At 46.7% G+C, this 20050-nt stretch overlaps 1 pseudogene; it reads right to left on the bottom strand.

The window, feature by feature from the left end:
* Positions 1-7888: 7888 nt before the first annotated feature.
* LOC123405767 lies at positions 7889-18978 on the bottom strand (annotated as a pseudogene).
* Between the last annotated feature and the right edge of the window lie 1072 nt (positions 18979-20050).

Genomic DNA, 20050 nt, shown 5'->3' with positions numbered 1-20050 from the left:
CCCAGTTACGTTGCGACGTTTGATACACACAAAGTATTCCTCCGATGTCAGTGAGTTATATGATCTCATGGTCATAGGAACAAATACTTGACACGCAGAAAACAGTAGCAACAAAATGACACGATCAACATGCTACGTCTATTAGTTTGGGTCTAGTCCATCACGTGATTCTCCTAATGACGTGATCCAGTTATCAAGCAATAACACCTTGTTCATAATCGGAAGACACTGACTATCTTTGATCAACTGGCTAGCCAACTAGAGGCTTGCTAGGGACAGTGTTTTGTCTATGTATCCACACATGTAAACGAGTCTTCATTCAATACAATTATTGCATGGATAATAAACAATTATCTTGATACAGGAATTATAATAATAACTATATTTATTATTGGCTCTAGGGCATAATTCCAACAGTCTCCCACTTGCACTAGAGTCAATAATCTAGGCCTCACATCATCATGCGAATTTACATTGTAATAAGTCTAACACCCATACAGTTCTGGTGTTGATCATGCTTTGGCCGTGGAAGAGGTTTAGTCAGCGGGTCTGCTACATTTAGATCCGTGTGCACTTTGCATATATTTACGTCCTCTCCTTCGATGTAGTCGCGGATGAGGTTGAAGCGTCGTTTGATGTGTCTGGACTTCTTGTGAAACCGTGGTTCCTTTGCTAAGGCAATGGCACCCGTGTTGTCACATAACAAGGTTATTGGATTCAGTGCGCTTGGCACCACTCCAAGATCCGTCATGAACTGCTTCATCCAGACACCCTCCTTAGCCGCCTCCGAGGCAGCCATGTACTCCGCTTCACATGTAGAATCTGCTACGACGCTTTGCTTGGAACTGCACCAGCTTACCGCACCCCCATTAAGAATAAATACGTATCCGGTTTGCGACTTGGAGTCGTCCGGATCTGTGTCAAAGCTTGCATCGACGTAACCTTTTACGACGAGCTCTTCGTCACCTCCTTTCTTGGACTGTTCCATTTTGAACCTCTTCAAAACTTTATCAAGGTATGTGCTTTGTGAAAGTCCTATCAGGCGTTTTGATCTATCCCTATAGATCTTAATGCCTAGAATGTAAGCAGCTTCTCCTAGGTCCTTCATAGAGAAACTTTTATTCAAGTAATCCTTTATGCTCTCCAAAAACTCTACGTTGTTTCCAATCAGCAATATGTCATCCACATATAATATTAGAAACGCCACAGAGCTCCCACTCATTTTCTTGTAAATACAAGATTCTCCAACCACCTGTTTAAACCCAAATGCTTTGATCACCTCATCAAAGCGGTTGTTCCAACTCCGAGATGCTTGCACCAGTCCATAAATGGATCGCTGGAGCTTGCACACCTTGTTAGCATTCTTAGGATCGACAAAACCTTCGGGTTGCATCATATACAATTCTTCCTTAAGGAAACCGTTAAGGAACGCCGTTTTGACATCCATCTGCCAGATTTCATAATCGAAAAATGCAGCTATTGCTAACATGATTCTGACGGACTTAAGCATCGCTACGGGTGAGAATGTCTCATCGTAGTCAACTCCTTGAACTTGTGAAAAACCCTTTGCCACAAGTCGAGCTTTATAAACGGTTACATTGCCGTCAGCGTCCGTCTTCCTCTTAAAGATCCATTTGTTCTGAATAGCCTTGCGGCCCTCACGCAGTACCTCCAAAGTCCACACTTTTTTCTCATACATGGATCCTATCTCGGACTTCATGGCTTCTAGCCATTTGTTGGAATCCGGGCCCACCATTGCTTCTTCATAATTTGCAGGTTCATTGTTGTCCAACAACATGATAGATAAGACGGGATTACCGTACCACTCTGGAGCAGCACGTGGTCTCGTCGACCTGCGTGGTTCGACAGAAACTTGAACCGGAGTTTCATGATCACCATCATCAACTTCCTCCTCAGCCGGCGTCGCAACGACAGAGGTTTCCCCTTGCCCTGCGCCACCATCCAGAGGGATGAGAGGTTCGACAACCTCGTCAAGTTCTATCTTCCTCCCACTCAATTCTCTCGAGAGAAACTCCTTCTCGAGAAAAGCTCCGTTTTTAGCAACAAACACTTTGCCCTCGGATTTGAGATAGAAGGTGTACCCAACTGTCTCCTTTGGGTAACCTATGAAGACGCACTTTTCCGCTTTGGGTTCCAGCTTTTCAGGCTGAAGCTTTTTGACATAAGCATCACATCCCCAAACTTTAAGAAACGACAACTTTGGCCTTTTGCCATACCATAGTTCATATGGCGTCGTCTCAACGAATTTTGATGGTGCCCTATTTAAAGTGAATGCAACTGTTTCTAATGCATAACCCCAAAACGATAACGGCAAATCTGTAAGAGACATCATAGATCGCACAATCTCTAATAAAGTACGATTACGACGTTCGGACACACCATTACGCTGTGGTGTTCCAGGCGGTGTTAACTGTGAAATAATTCCACATTGTCTTAAGTGAGCACCAAACTCGAAACTCAGATATTCACCCCCACGACCAGAACGTAGGAACTTGATCTTCTTGTTACGATGATTTTCAACTTCACTCTGAAATTGCTTGAACTTTTCAAATGTTTCAGACTTGTGCTTCATCAAGCAGACATAACCATATCTACTCAAATCGTCAGTGAAGGTGAGAAAATAACGATATCCGCCGCGTGCCTCCACGCTCATCGGACCACACACATCGGTATGTATGATTTCCAACAAGTCACTTGCACGCTCCATTGTTCCGGAGAACGGAGTCTTAGTCATCTTGCCCATGAGGCATGGTTCGCACGTGTGAATCAAAGTCAAGTGACTCCAAAAGTCCATCGGCATGGAGTTTCTTCATGCGCTTTACACCAATATGACCTAAGCGGAAGTGCCACAAAAATATGGCGCTATCATTGTTAATTCTAACTCTTTTGGTCTCAATGTTATGTATGTGTGTATCGCTATCAAGATTCAATATGAACAATCCTCTCACATTGGGTGCATTACCATAAAAGACGTTACTCATAGAAATAGAACAACCATTATTCTCTGACATAAAAGAGTAACCGTCTCGCAATAAACAAGATCCAGATATAATGTTCATGCTCAACGCAGGCACTAAATAACAATGATTTAAGTTCATAACTAATCCTGATGGTAACTGAAGTGAAACTGTGCCGACGGCGATTGCATCAACCTTGGAACCATTTCCTACGCGCATCGTCACTTCATCTTTCGCCAGCCTTCGTCTATTCCGCAGTTCCTGTTTCGAGTTGCAAATATGAGCAACAGAACCGGTTTCAAATACCCGGGCACTACTACGAGAGCCGGTTAAGTACACATCAATAACATGTATATCAAATATACCTGATTTTTTCTTTGGCCGCCTTCTTATCTGCCAGATACTTGGGGCAATTGCGCTTCCAGTGACCCATACCCTTGCAATAGTAACACTCTGTTTCAGGCTTAGGTCCAGCTTTGGGTTTCTTCGTCGCATTGGCAACAATCTTGCCGCTCTTCTTTGAATTACCCTTCTTGCCTTTGCCGTTTCTCTTGAAACTAGTGGTCTTATTCACCATCAACACTTGATGCTATTTACGGAGTTCAGACTCTGCGACTTTCAGCATCGCAAACAACTCGCCGGGAGACTTGTTCATCCCTTGCATGTTGTAGTTCAACACAAAGCCTTTATAGCTTGGCGGCAGTGATTGAAGGATTCTATCAGTGATAGCTTCTTGCGGGAGTTCAATCCCCAGCTCGGCTAGACGGTTTGAGTACCCAGACATTTTGAGTACATGTTCACTGACAGACGAGTTTTCCTCCATCTTGCAAGCATAGAATTTATCGGAGGTCTCATATCTCTCGATCCGGGCGTTCTTCTGAAAGATAAACTTCAACTCCTGGAACATCTCAAATGCTCCATGACGCTCAAAGCGACGTTGAAGTCCCGGTTCTAAGCCATACAAGACTGCACATTGAACTACTGAGTAGTCCTCCTTACGTGCTGACCAAGCGTTCTTACAATCCTGATCAGCCGTAGCGGGTTGTTCATCTCCTAGCGCAGCATTAAGGACATAATCCGTCTTCCCAGCTTGTAAGATTAGCTTAAGATTACGAGCCCAGTCTACAAAGTTGCCTCCATCATCTTTCAACTTAGCTTTCTCTAGGAACGTATTAAAATTCAGGGTGACTGTCGCGTGAGCCATGATCTACAACACAAATATATTCAAAGTGGACTTAGACTATGTTCAAGATAATTAGAGTTTAACTTAATCAAAATTATACGCTAAACTCCCACTCAAAAAGTACATCTCTCTAGTCATTTGAGTGGTTCATGATCCACTTACACTAGCTCAAGTCCGATCATCACGTGAGCTGAGTATAGTTTCAGTGGTAAGCATCCATATGCTAATCATATCATCTATATGATTCATGATCGACCTTTCGGTCTCATGTGTTCCGAGGCCATGTCTGCACATGCTTGGCTCGTCAAGCTTAACCCGAGTGTTCCGCGTGCGCAACTGTTTTGCACCCGTTGTATGTGAACGTTGAGTCTATCACACCCGATCATCACGTGGTGTCTCGAAACGACCAACTGTAGCAACGGTGCACAGTCGGGGAGAACACAATTTTGTCTTGAAATTTTAGTGAGAGATCACCTCATAATGCTACCGTCGTTCTAAGCAAAATAAGGTGCATAAAAGGATTAACATCACATGCAATTCATAAGTGACATGATATGGTCATCATCACGTGCTTCTTGATCTCCATCACCAAAGCACCGGCACGATATTCTTGTCACCGGCGCCACACCATGATCTCCATCAACGTGTCGCCATCGGGGTTGTCGTGCTACTCATGCTATTACTACTAAAGCTACATCCTAGCAAAATAGTAAACGCATCTGCAAGCACAAACGTTAGTATAAAGACAACCCTATGGCTCCTGCCGGTTGCCGTACCATCGACGTGCAAGTCGATATTATCTATTACAACATGATCATCTCATACATCCAATATATCACATCACATCGTTGGCCATATCACATCACAAGCATACCCTGCAAAAACAAGTTAGACGTCCTGTAATTTTGTTGTTGCATGTTTTACGTGGTGACCACGGGTATCTAGTAGGATCGCATCTTACTTACGCAAACACCACAATGGAGATATATGAGTTGCTATTTAACCTCATCCAAGGACCTCCTCGGTCAAATCTGATTCAACTAAAGTTGGAGAAACCGACACTTGCCAGTCATCTTTGAGCAACGGGGTTACTCGTAGCGATGAAACCAGTCTCTCGTAAGCGTACGAGTAATGTCGGTCCAAGCCGCTTCAATCCAACAATACCGCGGAATCAAGAAAAGACTAAGGAGGGCAGCAAAACGCACATGACCGCCCACAAAAACTTTTGTGTTCTACTCGAGAAGACATCTACGCATGAACCTAGCTCATGATGTCACTGTTGGGGAACGTCGCACGGGAAACAAAATTTTTCCTACGCACACGAAGACCTATCATGGTGATGTCCATCTACGAGAGGGGATGAGTGATCTACGTACCCTTGTAGATCGTACAGCAGAAGCGTTAGTGAACGCGGTTGATGTAGTGGAACGTCCTCACGTCCCTCGATCCGCCCCGCGAAAAATCCCGCGATCAGTCCCACGATCTAGTACCGAACGGACGGCACCTCCGCGTTCAGCACACGTACAGCTCGACGATGATCTCGGCCTTCTTAATCCAGCAAGAGAGACGGAGAGGTAGAAGAGTTCTCCGGCAGAGTGACGGCGCTCCGGAGGTTGGTGATGACCTTGTCTCAGCAGGGCTCCGCCCGAGCTCCGCAGAAACGCGATCTAGAGGAAAAACCGTGGAGGTATGTGGTCGGGCTGCCATGGAAAAGTCGTCTCAAATCAGCCCTAAAACCTCCGTATATATAGGTGGGAGAGAGGGGACCTTGCCTTGGGGCTCAAGGAGCCCCAAGGGGGTCGGCCGAGCCAAGGGGGGAAGGTCTCCCCCCCAAACCGAGTTGGACGGTGCGAGTCCTTCCTTCCCACCTCGGTAATATGTTTGGTGGGTGGGAGTCCTTCCTTCCCTTCCCACCTCCTCTTTTTTTTTCTCTTTGATTTTTCTTCCAATGCGCATAGGGCCCTTTTTGGGCTGTCCCACCAGCCCACTAACGGCTGGTGCGCCACCCTCAAGGCCTATGGGCTTCCCCGGGGGTGGGTTGCCCCTCCCGGTGAACTCCCGGAACCCATTCGTCATTCCCGGTACATTCCCGGTAACTCCGAAAACCTTCCGGCAATCAAATGAGGTCATCCTATATATCAATCTTCGTTTCCGGACCATTTCGAAAACCCTCGTGACGTCCGTGATCTCATCCGGGACTCCGAACAAGATTCGGTAACCAACCATATAACTCAAATACGCATAAAACAACGTCGAACCTTAAGTGTGCAGACCCTGCGGGTTCGAGAACTATGTAGACATGACCCGAGAGACTCCTCGGTCAATATCCAATAGCGGGACCTGGATGCCTATATTGGATCCTACATATTCTACGAAGAACTTATCGTTTGAACCTCAGTGTCAAGGATTCATATAATCCCGTATGTCATTCCCTTTGTCCTTCGGTATGTTACTTGCCCGAGATTTGATCGTGAGTATCCCCATACCTATTTCAATCTCGTTTACCGGCAAGTCTCTTTACTCGTTCCGTAATACAAGATCCCGCAACTTACACTAAGTCACATTGCTTGCAAGGCTTGTGTGTGATGTTGTATAACCGAGTGGGCCCCGAGATACCTCTCCGTCACACGGAGTGACAAATCCCAGTCTTGATCCATACTAACTCAACTAACACCTTCGGAGATACCTGTAGAGCATCTTTATAGTCACCCAGTTACATTGCGACGTTTGATACACACAAAGTATTCCTCCGGTGTCAGTGAGTTATATGATCTCATGGTCATAGGAACAAATACTTGACACGCAGAAAACAGTAGCAACAAAATGACAAGATCAACATGCTACGTCTATTAGTTTGGGTCTAGTCCATCACGTGATTCTCCTAATGACGTGATCCAGTTATCAAGCAACAACACCTTGTTCATAATCAGAAGACACTGAGTATCTTTGATCAACTGGCTAGCCAACTAGAGGCTTGCTAGGGACAGTGTTTTGTCTATGTATCCACACATGTAAATGACTCTTCATTCAATACAATTATAGCATGGATAATAAACGATTATCTTGATACAGGAATTATAATAATAACTATATTTATTATTGCCTCTAGGGCATAATTCCAACAGAATATTCCCTCAAAACAAGGATGGGGTCAACCGCCCAAAACGGGGGGGGGGGGGGGTCGTGGCATCCACCCTCCGCGTTGTATTCACTGGCCAGCCGCTCCTCTCCTTCCTCTGCGCCGCTGGCCGCTCCTCTCCTTCCTTCATGTCGCCGGCCGCTCCTCTCCTTCCTCCGTGCCGTCGGCCGCTCCTCTCCGCCCTCCGCATTGCCGACCGCTCCTGTTCTTCCGCGCCGCCGGCCGCTCCTCTCCTACCTCCGCGTCGCGGGCCGCTCCTCTCCTTCCTTCGCGTCGTCGGCCACTCCTCTCCTTCCTCCACGCCGCGGGCCGCTCCTCTCCTACCTCCGCGTCGTCGGCCGCTCCTATCCTTCCTCCGTGTCGCGGCTCCTCCCCTCCCTCTATCACCAGCAGGTCGCCTTCCTTCGTGCTGCCGAGGTCGCACCCTTATCCTTCATATATATCCCTCAAACCAAACAAAACATGGGATAACACCACCCTTTCAACCAAACAAAATGGATATCCCTAACCGCGTGGTTGGGGATGCCCTCAACCACCCTAACATGTCCCTACAACCAAACACACACCATGCTAACTGCATGAGCAATATCAGCCTGCGTGCAAACCATAGCAGACATCAAACTCTCTGTAGCACAAGCATAAGGAACTTTAGACATGTAATGTTCCTTGTGTTTACCTGAAGGCTCCGATGAAGTAGACAATTTGAAATGTCTTGTCAAGGGACTAGAAACTAATTTTGCCCGTGACATATGAAAGTGATGTACAATCTTTTAAATATACTCACTTTTTGAGAGATGAAGACATGTCACGATGAATATCCATACCCAATAACCCCTTGGCTGCACCGAAATCCTTCATGTCGAGCTCACTCTTTAGCATGGCCTTCATGTCATTAGTAGCAGAATGACTCTTCCCTGCAATAAGGATGTCATCAACAAAAAGCAAGATGTACACCCTGGAGCCGTCTACAAGTACATGTTGAAACACACAAGCATCATATGAACTTCTCTCAAATCTATGACTACTAACATAAGTGTCAAACATGTGGTACCATTGCCTTGGGGATTGCCTTAAGCCATACAATGACTTATTTAGCAAAAAAACACGACCTTCATTTCCTTCAGCCACATAGCCATCCGGTTGTGCCATAAAGATCTCCTCCTCAAGGTAAGCGTGAAGAAAAGTTATCTTCACACATCCATTTTCTTTAGTTTCATGTCAGGTAGGGCAACTAAAACTAGCAAACTTGAATCAAAGTATGATTCACAACTAGAGAGAACACCTCCTCATATTCTATCGCTTCTTTTTGACTGAAGCCCTTCGCCATGAATTTAGCTCTGTATCTTGAGTACCAACACCAGGATAATATTCTTTGAGTTTAAACACCCATTTGCGACTAACAATTTTCCGCCCTTTAGGCGGCAAAACCAAATCCCAATTATGTTTTTTTGTAGTGATTCCATTTCTTCTCTCATAACCTAGATCCAACTAACTGCCTCAGAAATACTGAATGCCTCACGATAACTACTAGGCTCATCATGAATAATATCCTAAGAAACTGTCAAAGCAAAATCAGACATACCTTTGCCTCTTGCCACTGGTGTGACCAAATCTCCACAGTGATCTGGTTCTTTTCTTGGTCTTTGTGCACAGTTAGATATATGAGAATTTGGAGCCCGAGAAACTCTACCTGAAACTGTATCATTTGATTGACTATGGGCTACAACACCTAAAAGACATAAAAGGTCTTAAAAAAAAGCCTCTAAGAAGAAAACAGTGCACAAACATCATCGTTGCCCAATCCAAGATCTTAGGTTTTCTTCCTGGAGAAAATCGATGGTTTGACAACAATTCTTTTAGTAAGGAAATTACCACACAGAACCAATGAAAGTTAGCCTTAGAATTCACCCTGAAAGTCACGACTCGGCACCCAAGGAGTACTATCAAAAATGAAATCTGCATGTGTTGTCGCCCCCACTTATCACAGCTGGTCCTAAGAGTTATATGACACTTGGCTAACTCTGTTGCCACCAAGGCGCTATTCGTCTAACTGATCCTCTAATCTCGGCCACCATGATCTACTCCACTGTTGTTTACACCATGGAAATAGAGAAGGCGACATGTATCAAGGTGTCGTCAACTAATAGAGCTTCGTGCCACGCCCTCAGAACCTCGTAGACATGTATGGAAATGCACATCCAAAATCTAACAGATCAGATATACTAAGCAAGATCTCAGGCGGCCATCCAAGAACATGTCGATAGCCAGATCGAGGAGGGCCGATCCTGCAGGACATTTTGTAAAGCGAAAAAGAGCACAAGGACTGCCACCATAAGCATCACGATAGAACGCCCCCACACCGCCCTGATCTAGCTCGTCGCAGACTAGCCGGCCGCCTGCACCACCATTGTGCCTAGTAGCATAGTGGTTAAGCATGCACACACAACTCCTGTGACAAACCAGGGCTTGAGATCCCTCAATCCACTACCCTTACCCTTAGGCACCATCATAAGGAACTGCCTCCTGACCGAACATCCCCAATGGAAGGGGCGCCGCCGCCTCCACGTTTAGAGACGCTGCTTTGAGATCCATGTGCCACAGATCAAACGAAACCCTAATCGAGACCGCTATCCCCGCGAAGCCGCCGGAGCAACGCCATGCCGCTGAGAAAATCAGCCTCAATAGAATACACCGCCACTCAATATCTCCTCAAGTGCTGCCCCTCACGCCGCACCACGGTTGTGAGGCGCCAAGGCCCCGTTATCCCCTTCACCGGTGGCGCAAGGGGTTTCCCGATAGCCCACTTCGGGGACGACAAGGGGAGGTGGATGGGAGTAGGGGGTGGCGGGTGGAGTGCAAGGGATCTCTCTCCCGGTCGCCGACGTGAGAGATCCTCTTGTTTTAAATACTTGTTCAACATTTTTTTAAATAATTATTCAACATTATTCAAATACCAGGGCCATGCACATCAGCAGTGCCAGAAGTTGCAGAATAAAACCGATGCTAAGCATCCATTGTAAATCAAAAGCGAAGTGGTTTAAATATTTTCAAAAGCACGTTGTACGCGTAGTTTGAGAGCCTCTTGGCTATACGCGTTCCTTCTTAACTTTCTTTATGTGCTCTTTGTCCTCGGACTTGTACTTGTTGGCATCACGCACCATCCGATCAATCTCTTCCTTGCTCAGCCCACCCTTGTTGCTGGTGATGGTGATGCTGTTCCTGTTTCCGGTCGACCTGTCCTCTGCCACCACCTTCAGGACACCGTTTTCCTTGATTTCGAACGTCACTTTGAGCTTTGGCACGTGCCTCGGCGCTGGAGGGATGCCACTGAGAATGAACTGGCCCAGAAGCCTCCAAACCCCTTCAATTCTGAAGGAACCGAACAAGGCATAACGGGGATGGTAGTGTTCCTGGGTATCACCACAGACATGTCAATATCTCTTACCCCTATCCCGAGCGAGAGCGGCGTGACGTCCAGCAGGAGAAAGTCCTTCACCTTCTTGTCATACTCGCCGTTGATGATGGCGGCCTGAACAGCAGCGCCGTAGGCGACAGCCTCGTCCGGATTGATGCTCTTGCAGAGCTTCTTCCCGTCAAAGAAATCCTGCAGCATCTGCTGCACCTTGGGGATCTTGGTGGAGCCACCCACGAGCACAACGTCGTGGACCTGTGACTTGTCCATCTCAGCATCGCCGAGGCACTTCGCCACATGCATAATACACTTGCCGAAGAGGTCCAAGTTGAGCTCTTCGAACCGGGCACGGGTGATGGTGCCATAGAAGTCAATGCCGTCATGGAGAGAGTCGATCTCAAATTTTGCCTGCGCTGTGGAAGACAGCATCCTCTTGGCCCTCTCGCAGGCCGCCCTGAGCCGCATCAGCGCCTTCGGGTTTCTTCTGAGGTCATTCTTGTGTTTCTTCAAGAAATCCTGCATAAAGTGCTCCACCAACCGGTTGTTGAGATCCTCCCCTCCAAGGTGGGTGTCACCGGACGTGGCCTTGACCGTAAATGTGCGTTCCTCGATGTCGACGACAGAGATATCCAAAGTGCTGTTGGCCCAGACCCAACCTTGACAATGCAATCGTTGAGTACTTTCCAACGATATGTACACTCAAGCTAGCGCGGCCTATTCCTTCGGGCCGGTAAGCACCTTGATTGATTTACCCGAAGTCACGTACGTAGTATGGAACCAAGCAGCTGGATCGATTCCTTCGAGCTAGCTAGCTTGCACTATCCCAGTCTACGTACATATACGCTAGAAGCCGGTAACGATTGACGGATTCTAATCGCCGTCGCCGAAACACAGCAGGCACGCGGGACACCAGACTGGATTGCAACGACGGGAGCGTGTCGCTCCCGTTATTTTCTTTGTATTGATATCTTGCGGCTTGATACAATATTACAGGGGTACTTGTACGTATATATAGTAGCTAACCAAGACAACTACTAATCCTATACCTACACGGTGACGGTTCCAAGTCCAAGCCGGACTAGGACTCGTGGTTAATTCCAACAATCACCCCCCTAAACACGATGTCCTCACTTCACAGCTTGGACGCCGATCCTTCTCCGCATCTCTGTAAACTTCTGTCGTCCCAAAGACTTGGTCAGGATATCTGCAAGCTGGTCGTCGGTGCAAACGTAGTTGACTTCAATCTTGCCTTCTTCCACGCACTGTCGTATGTAGTGATACCTTATATCTATGTGCTTACTCCTGTCATGATGCACTGGATTCTTACACAGGGCAATTGCAGACTTGTTGTCAACATTGAGCACCACTCTTTCAGGTTCTTTATCTGTGAGGTCACCGAGTAGCCTTTCTAGCCACACACCTTGACCCGCTGCGGTTGCAGCTGCTATATACTCTGCTTCGCAGGACGATAATGCGACCACCTTCTGCTTTTGTGATAGCCAAGTTACTATGCTCCTGCCCAAGAAATATGCCAGACCCGAAGTACTTTTACGGTCATCCACATCTCCTGCCAGGTCGCTATCACTGTAGCCAAGTAGCTCCACCATCTCCTTCTTTTTCTCTCTCAAATAGACACAACCGAAGTTTGTTGTCCCTTTGATGTACCTGAGTATATGTTTGACAGCTGCCCAATGTTCAGTCGTGGGTGCTTCCATGAAGCGACTCACTATGCCAACGGAATAGGCCAAGTCCGGTCGTGTATTCACAAGATACCTTAGGCTTCCGACCACACTTCTATAATCCGTTGCATCAACCGCATGGGCTTCACTCCTTTTGCTAAGTTTAAGCCGAGGCTCCATTGGAGCATAAGTTGGTTTGCAATCCTCCATGCTACAACTTTCAAGTATCTTCTTTGCATATGCCTCTTGACATATTGTGATCCCGTTCGGCTTTTGTTGTACCTCGATCCCGAGGTAGTATGTCAAGAGCCCTAGATCACTCATCTTGAATAGCTCCTTCATTTGTAGCTTGAATCTTGCAATCTCCTCTTCGTCTGCTCCAGTTATCAAGAGATCATCAACATAGATGCCCACTAAGAGACGATCCTTGCCTTTACCTCGCTTGTACATAGCATGCTCGAGTGGACTTTTCTCAAAACCAAGAGAAATCAATGTACGGTCAAGCTTGATGTTCCATGCCCGAGGAGCTTGATGTAGCCCGTACAATGCCTTGTGTAGCTTCAACACCTTGTGTTCTTCTCCTTCTTTGATGTACCCCGGTGGTTGCTTCACGTATACTTCTTCTTCCAACTCCCCGTTCAAAAATGCGGATTTTACATCCATGTGATGTAGCCTCCAAGATTCTTGAGCCGCGAGAGCTATAACTAGCCTCACCGATTCCATCCTTGTGACTGGAGCGAACACTTCCTCGAAGTCCACACCTTGCTCTTGCACGAATCCTTTAGCTACGAGCCGAGCTTTATGCTTGACCAAGTTTCCTTCAGCATCCTTCTTGACTTTGTACACCCACTTGAGCCCTATGGATTTGTGACCGTTGGGAAGATCAGCGAGCTCCCATACTTTGTTGTCTCGTATTGATCCCAACTCTTCATCCATAGCACGACGCCAACACTCCTCAGTATTTGCTTCTTCAAATTTCGTCGGTTCCTCGACGCTAAGCAAACATTGTCGTCCTCTTCTTATAACTTTGACAGGATTAATAGTACGAAGTGCTTCCTCCGGATATAAATCCATCACTGGTCGAAGACGAACTGGTGTCGGCGGACGTTCCCTTGTCTCCTGTTCTGTCGAAGACGAGGAATTTTCATCTTGTGGAGTTGCCAAACTCCTGTTTTCTGGCGATTCAGGTTCTCTTCCAGGCGCAGCTCCCAGGCTGCTCCCCTGTGGTACGCAGTCACTTGATCGAGCGCTTCGAGCATTGCTTGGTGTGTTGCACGAGCCATCGCATGCATCGTCTGCCGCGTCCTGCTGCGTGCCTTCGCGCGCCTCTATCCCTGCTTTATCTGGCACGTTCGGCTGTGCTCCGTTGTCCAGAGAATCACTCAGCGTCGTTGTAGTCTCCGGTTGATTATCGGCATGCTCGTATTCGTTGTAAACAACGTGAAAGATTTCATCAGAGATCGGGTATACCGGCTCGGTAGAGTTCCAATTCCATGACCTTGCTTCTTCAAAGACCACGTCACGAGTCACAACCACCTTATTGGTAGAGGGGTTGCACGCACGGTACGCCTTCGAGCCTGCTTCATAGCCAACCAATATCATTGGAGTACTCCGATCCGCCAACTTACTTGTATGCCCGGCCACCGTCTTCACATGCGCCACACACCCGAAAGTACGAAGATGATCAACCGCGGGCTTATGTCCGTACCATGCTTCGTACGGCGTCATCCCAACCACACTCTTGGTTGGAGCCCGGTTCAACAAATAAACGGCCGTATTGACCGCCTCACCCCAAAACTTGCCCGGGACCCCTTTGCTCTTCATCATGCTTCGTGCCATCGCCACCACGGTTTGATTCCTCCGTTCCACAACACCGTTTTGCTGCGGTGAATATGGCGCCGTAAGATACCGCTTGATCCCATGTGCTTCGCAAAATTCTGTGAATTCACGAGACTTGAACTCACCCCCCCGATCGGTACGGAGGGCCTTCAGCTTGGCTTCGGATTCTACCTCGGCCGCCATCTTTACTTTCCTGAAGGCTTGCAAAGCTTGGTCCTTTGTCTTCAACAACACAATCCACATGTATCTGCTGAAGTCGTCGACGATGAGTAAGAAGTATTTGTTCCCAGCTGGGGTAGCCGGTGTAATGGGTCCGCACAAGTCTCCATGGACCAACTCAAGAGCTTTACTTGCTCTAAAGTTTCCCTCTCTCGGGAACGAGGCCCGCCTTTGTTTCCCAACAAGGCAACCGTCGCACACTTGCTCAACATGATCAATGCACGGTAGGCCACGTACCATCTCCTTTTGTCCAAGTTGCCGAAGAGCCTGGAAATTTAGATGACCGTAGCGCGCGTGCCACTTCCATGCCGAGTCCTCCATGCTTGACAAGAGACATACTGGATCCACACGATCCAAGTTGAGGACGTAGAGTCTGTTTGGCGACCTCTGCACCTTCATGATCAGCATCCTCTGACGGTCATACCCCCATAGATAGCCATCTTCGAGCACAATCTTGCAACCACGCTCCTCGAGCTGGCCAAGACTTATGATGTTGCTCTTTAGCTTGGGAATATAGTACACATCTGTGAGTACCTTGTGACCGCCATTCTTCAGCTCAAACAGGACAGTACCTCGCCCTGTGATGTCAACGGTCCGCCCGTCACCGAACCGAACCGTGCCTCCAACCGAGAGATTTAGCTCAGAAAACTGGTCCTTGTCACCGGTCATGTGGTTGCTTGCTCCCGTGTCGAGGTACCACACGTGCCTCGCCGTGTTCACCCTCTTCTTGTCATGAAGGTAAACCTTCTCTTCGTCGAGCGTGACAACCTCGGTAGCCGGTGCCTTCGGAGCTGGACCATCCTCGTCCATAAGCTCGCATACTTCGACCATGAGCATCATATCGCTATCATCGCCTCCCTTGGCCATGAGAGCTTTTTCCTTCGGTGGACTCTTGCAATCAGACTTGAAGTGACCGAGGATTCCACAATTGTGACACCTTACTTTTTTTATGTCAAATTTTCTCCTTGGTTTTCTAGCCTTTTCTTCCTGTCCAGCGAGGTCCTTTTTCGCCGGGCTTTGCTTCTCCTTTGCTTTACTACCGCTTGTGGATCCACCTTGCTTTCCTTTCGACAGGGCCATCCATTGCGCCATTGTAAGCATGAGATGCTCACTCTCCTTCGAATCGCCGAAGCTGAGACGAATTCTCTCGTCGTGGGCCTTGAACCTTCCGACGAGATCCTCGACCGTGAGAGTGTTCAGGTCAAGACATTGCTCGATCGATGTGACGATTTGGATGTAGCGTGCCGGCGCGGCGCGCAAAAATCGTCGGACGATCGCAACTTCTTCTAGAGTTGAACCATAGCCGCGTATGCCGTTGACGAGGGTCTTGAGACGGGAGGCAAACTGATCAACCGTCTCGCTTTCCTCCATCTTCAGGCACTCGTAGCTTCTCATGAGGGACTGAAGGTGTGCTTCCTTGACACGGTCATGACCCTGGTGCAGGATCTTGATGGTCTCCCATGCCTCCTTCGCCGTTTTCTTTCCGACGAGGTGTTGCAGCACATCCTTCGGCATGGCGGAGTAGATCGCCGTTAACGCCTGACGATCCGTCCGGTACTTTGCCGCGCCCTTCGCGTACTCGGCGCCGCCGGGATCGACAGCTTCCCAGAATTCCGCTCCCTCCATCGCGACCTCCATGTTCATCGCCCATAGTGCGTAGTCCTCTCGATCCAGCCGGGGGAATTGCGACCCCCCAACCATCGGCATCGGTGCTCTAGCTCCCGCCACAACGATCTCCTTGCCCGGGTTTGACATGATCCTTCGATTGCTTTCCGAAGATCACGTCAATAAACCAAGCTCTAGATACCAATTGTTGGCCCAGACCCAACCTTGACAATGCAATCGTTGAGTACTTTCCAACGATATGTACACTCAAGCTAGCGCGGCCTATTCCTTCGGGCCGGTAAGCACCTTGATTGATTTACCCGAAGTCACGTACGTAGTATGGAACCAAGCAGCTGGATCGATTCCTTCGAGCTAGCTAGCTTGCACTATCCCAGTCTACGTACATATACGCTAGAAGCCGGTAACGATTGACGGATTCTAATCGCCGTCGCCGAAACACAGCAGGCACGCGGGACACCAGACTGGATTGCAACGACGGGAGCGTGTCGCTCCCGTTATTTTCTTTGTATTGATATCTTGCGGCTTGATACAATATTACAGGGGTACTTGTACGTATATATAGTAGCTAACCAAGACAACTACTAATCCTATACCTACACGGTGACGGTTCCAAGTCCAAGCCGGACTAGGACTCGTGGTTAATTTCAACAAGTGCCACCACCAAAATCAAATATGAGCACCGTCTTCGCTTTGCCGGCCGTATTGTCCAGACCGTATGCGATGGCCGCAGCAGACGGTTCATTGATGATGCGCATGACATTGAGGCCAGAGATAGCGCCGGCATCAAGGGTGGACTGGCGCTGCGAGTCGTTGAAGTAAACTGGGACGGTGATGACAGCATCCTTCACCGTGGTGCCCAGGTAGGCCTCGGCTGTCTCCCTCATCTTGACAAGCACCATGGAGGAAATTTCTTCAGCCGTGAACTGTTTCTCTTCGCCCCTGTACTTCACGACGATCATCGGTCGGTCACTCCGACCTGAAATGACTTTGAAAGGCCACAACTTCATATCTCCTTGCACCGACTCTTCACTGAATCGTCGACCGATCAGACGCTTCGCATCTAGAAAAATTTGATGTTCTCAGCTTCAATAGTATAGTTCACAAAAGTACAGGTATGTAAATAAAATTAGATTCCGAAAGAGTAATTTCATTTCAATGTAAATTACAGACAGAATGCATATTCAAAGATCATTTGACCTGGATACTACTAACAATTTATAGTAACAAAAATACCAGGTTCACAAAACACGTCACGTCAAAATGCAAAGCTAATTGTTTATTGTGTTTTAAATACGACTGATCACTAAGTAATGTGTAATGATGTGGAATTGGCATTTGATTATTTAGTTTTACAATAGGTTGTGCCTTAATATTAAATTTTTTAAACTTGCATTTTGGTGATATAGTTGAAGTAATAAGGCCACCAATGTTACCTAAAGAAAAAAAAATGACTCAACGTTTGTATATCAAAAGTTTATGAACTTTCATAGACAAGTTATGCATGCAGTGTAACTTATTTATAACGTAACTAAGCTATCAAATGATAATTGTTTAGTTCACCTAAAACAATAGCACACACTTAAAATAAGAAAATAACTAGAGTTAGTAGTTACTACATTCAATTTATAAGGCTGAGATTGCTATATTTATGGACTGAATGCATTTCTCAGTTTTTGGAATGCTAAATAATTAGAGTTAATTATTTGTGGCATAGATCCTCTTCCTATGCACATCTACAGCTAGCAAGAGCTTTATCTAGCCGTCACCTAACAAAATATAGAATCGTGACTGGATACAAACTATGGATATATTAATTTCAGATGAAACTGAGCCAAAATTCAAGGGCGTGATTAAATTTAGGCAATACTCCCTCCGTCACGGTTTAAAAGGCACAGTTAAACTTACGTGCGTTTCCAAAATAGACAAGGTTTAAGGCGCGAAAGCAATTACTCCTATTAATTAATACTAGTACTACTCATGCATGCGCCCTCTCACTGCTGCTCACACATTAGTAATAGTATTTTTTCAGTTCATTAGGCGCATTAGCATTTACACCTGCTACATCTCACAATCAATCGATGACTACCTTGGTTCCAGAGATTTTCTAAGCGTGCCTTCTAAACCGTGACAGAGGAAGTAGGAAAAACTGCAAATATATATGTATACACATATTTATAAATATTTGGAATCCAACAACATATTTCTATTTTTTATTTTTCAGCCAAGATTAATCCATTAAAGTTTTGACAATGTTTTCCTGATTGTCAACTGAGGAAACTGCGACAAATATATCTCACACATATATAAGCCCTGCCCGGATATCGTCCATATATATATGCTCTTAGGGCATCTTTGATTGAAAAGATTTTCCATAACATATGTCATAGATCAATATGAAAAAAACTGGAAGAAAAGTACAGTAATCTGAATAGCTGAGTGAGCATTTGACAACTGAAGAGTATAAGAGATGGCAGGGATCTACAGCTTGTCAATACCACTGTGATAAATATATGTATAACACAAGCACAAAACGCCGTGACACAAACCCATGAGCCGGAGAAACGTAGAGTATTTAACTAACAGAAGGACTGCCCTTACCATGCAAAAAGAAAAAGAAAAACTGCCTCCAAAAAATGGAAGTTTAGCATGCATGTGATAGTGAGTTGGCAGTTCTCACCAAAGACGGTGTTGGCGGGGTTCATGGCAGCCTGGTTCATTGCCGCGTCGCCGATGAGACGCCAGATGTCGGTGAAGGCGACGCAGGAAGGCGTGGTGAGGTTGCCCTGGTCGTTGGCGATGACCTCCACGCGTTGGTGCACCGGACGCCACACGGCCACGCAGGAGTAGGTCGTCCCAAGGTCGATGCCGATCGCCGGCCCGCCGCCCTTGGTGCCTGCTGCCATCTCCACGCGACAGAGGCAGAGCAATGGAAAACGAAGAGTTGAGAGTATTCGAGCGAGCGTGAGGATTAGGAACTGCAGGGTTGTATTTATTGGGACGTGCACAAGAAGGCGAGAAGACACCGGCCAGCGGGAAACGTTTATAGTAGTACGAGGCATCAAGTAAAATAATTACGGAGTAGTATACTTCGGAAGCCGAAGAATTTTACACAATCGACATACTCCGTAAAATGAAGGTTTCATTGAATAAAAAGCTCTCAAAGTTTCTCCTGCAAAAAAAAAAGAGAGAGAGATACTCTGTTAAATGAAGGTTGTTGCGGATGTTAAATTGATAGAGACTTTTTTTGAATTTTTTCAAAAAAAGTCTGTAGAGCATTTCAGTCACACCATTGGAGACGGAGGGACAGAGTTAAATTTTGGAGAAAAAACGAGAGCCTTTATTCGCAAGTTGTCTAATTTTTCCAGAGATATTCAGTCACTTTTCTTTTATCACTAAGCAAAAGCAAAAATAAAAAAATAAAAACTATTCTAAGGCAGAATGAATTAACGGCGTTGGTGTCATACCAAGCAAATGGTGACAATGCATATATCAACGGGGAAACGATTCCTGCATTGGTGACAATTCATATCCAAGGTTCTCCACCCCTCAAGCCCCGGGGAGATGATATACCAAAGGGGAGGAGTCTAGGCTTGTCAGATTTGGCTCCGGCGGGGCTTCAGTGAGCCGAGATCGACGTCAGCGAGCCTGGGTGATCAAGTCGATGTTCCTAAGTGAGTTTGGGATTTTGCACATTTTTCATATTACATATATGTTTGGTCGACATGCTACAAGCTCGTGTGGGTTCTATTGCAAACACATGCCAATGTGATGTGTTGCTTTTGTGGTGTTTGCTGCAAAATGTTGGGACATGTTGCAAGTGTTATTTGCACCATTGCAAACACTATTTCCGTAATGCATACACTTTACACGTCTTTCCTGGTGATTTTTGTTGCGATCAATGGAGATTTATTGCATACATACATATTTTTGCTGCAAGAGTTGTTTTGAAATGACATGTCTTTTTTCGTGTGGTCT

This window comes from Hordeum vulgare, chromosome 6H, assembly GCF_904849725.1.
Source record: "Hordeum vulgare subsp. vulgare chromosome 6H, MorexV3_pseudomolecules_assembly, whole genome shotgun sequence".
Lineage (NCBI taxonomy): Eukaryota > Viridiplantae > Streptophyta > Magnoliopsida > Poales > Poaceae > Hordeum > Hordeum vulgare.
This window is presented reverse-complemented; position numbering and strand designations above follow the sequence as displayed.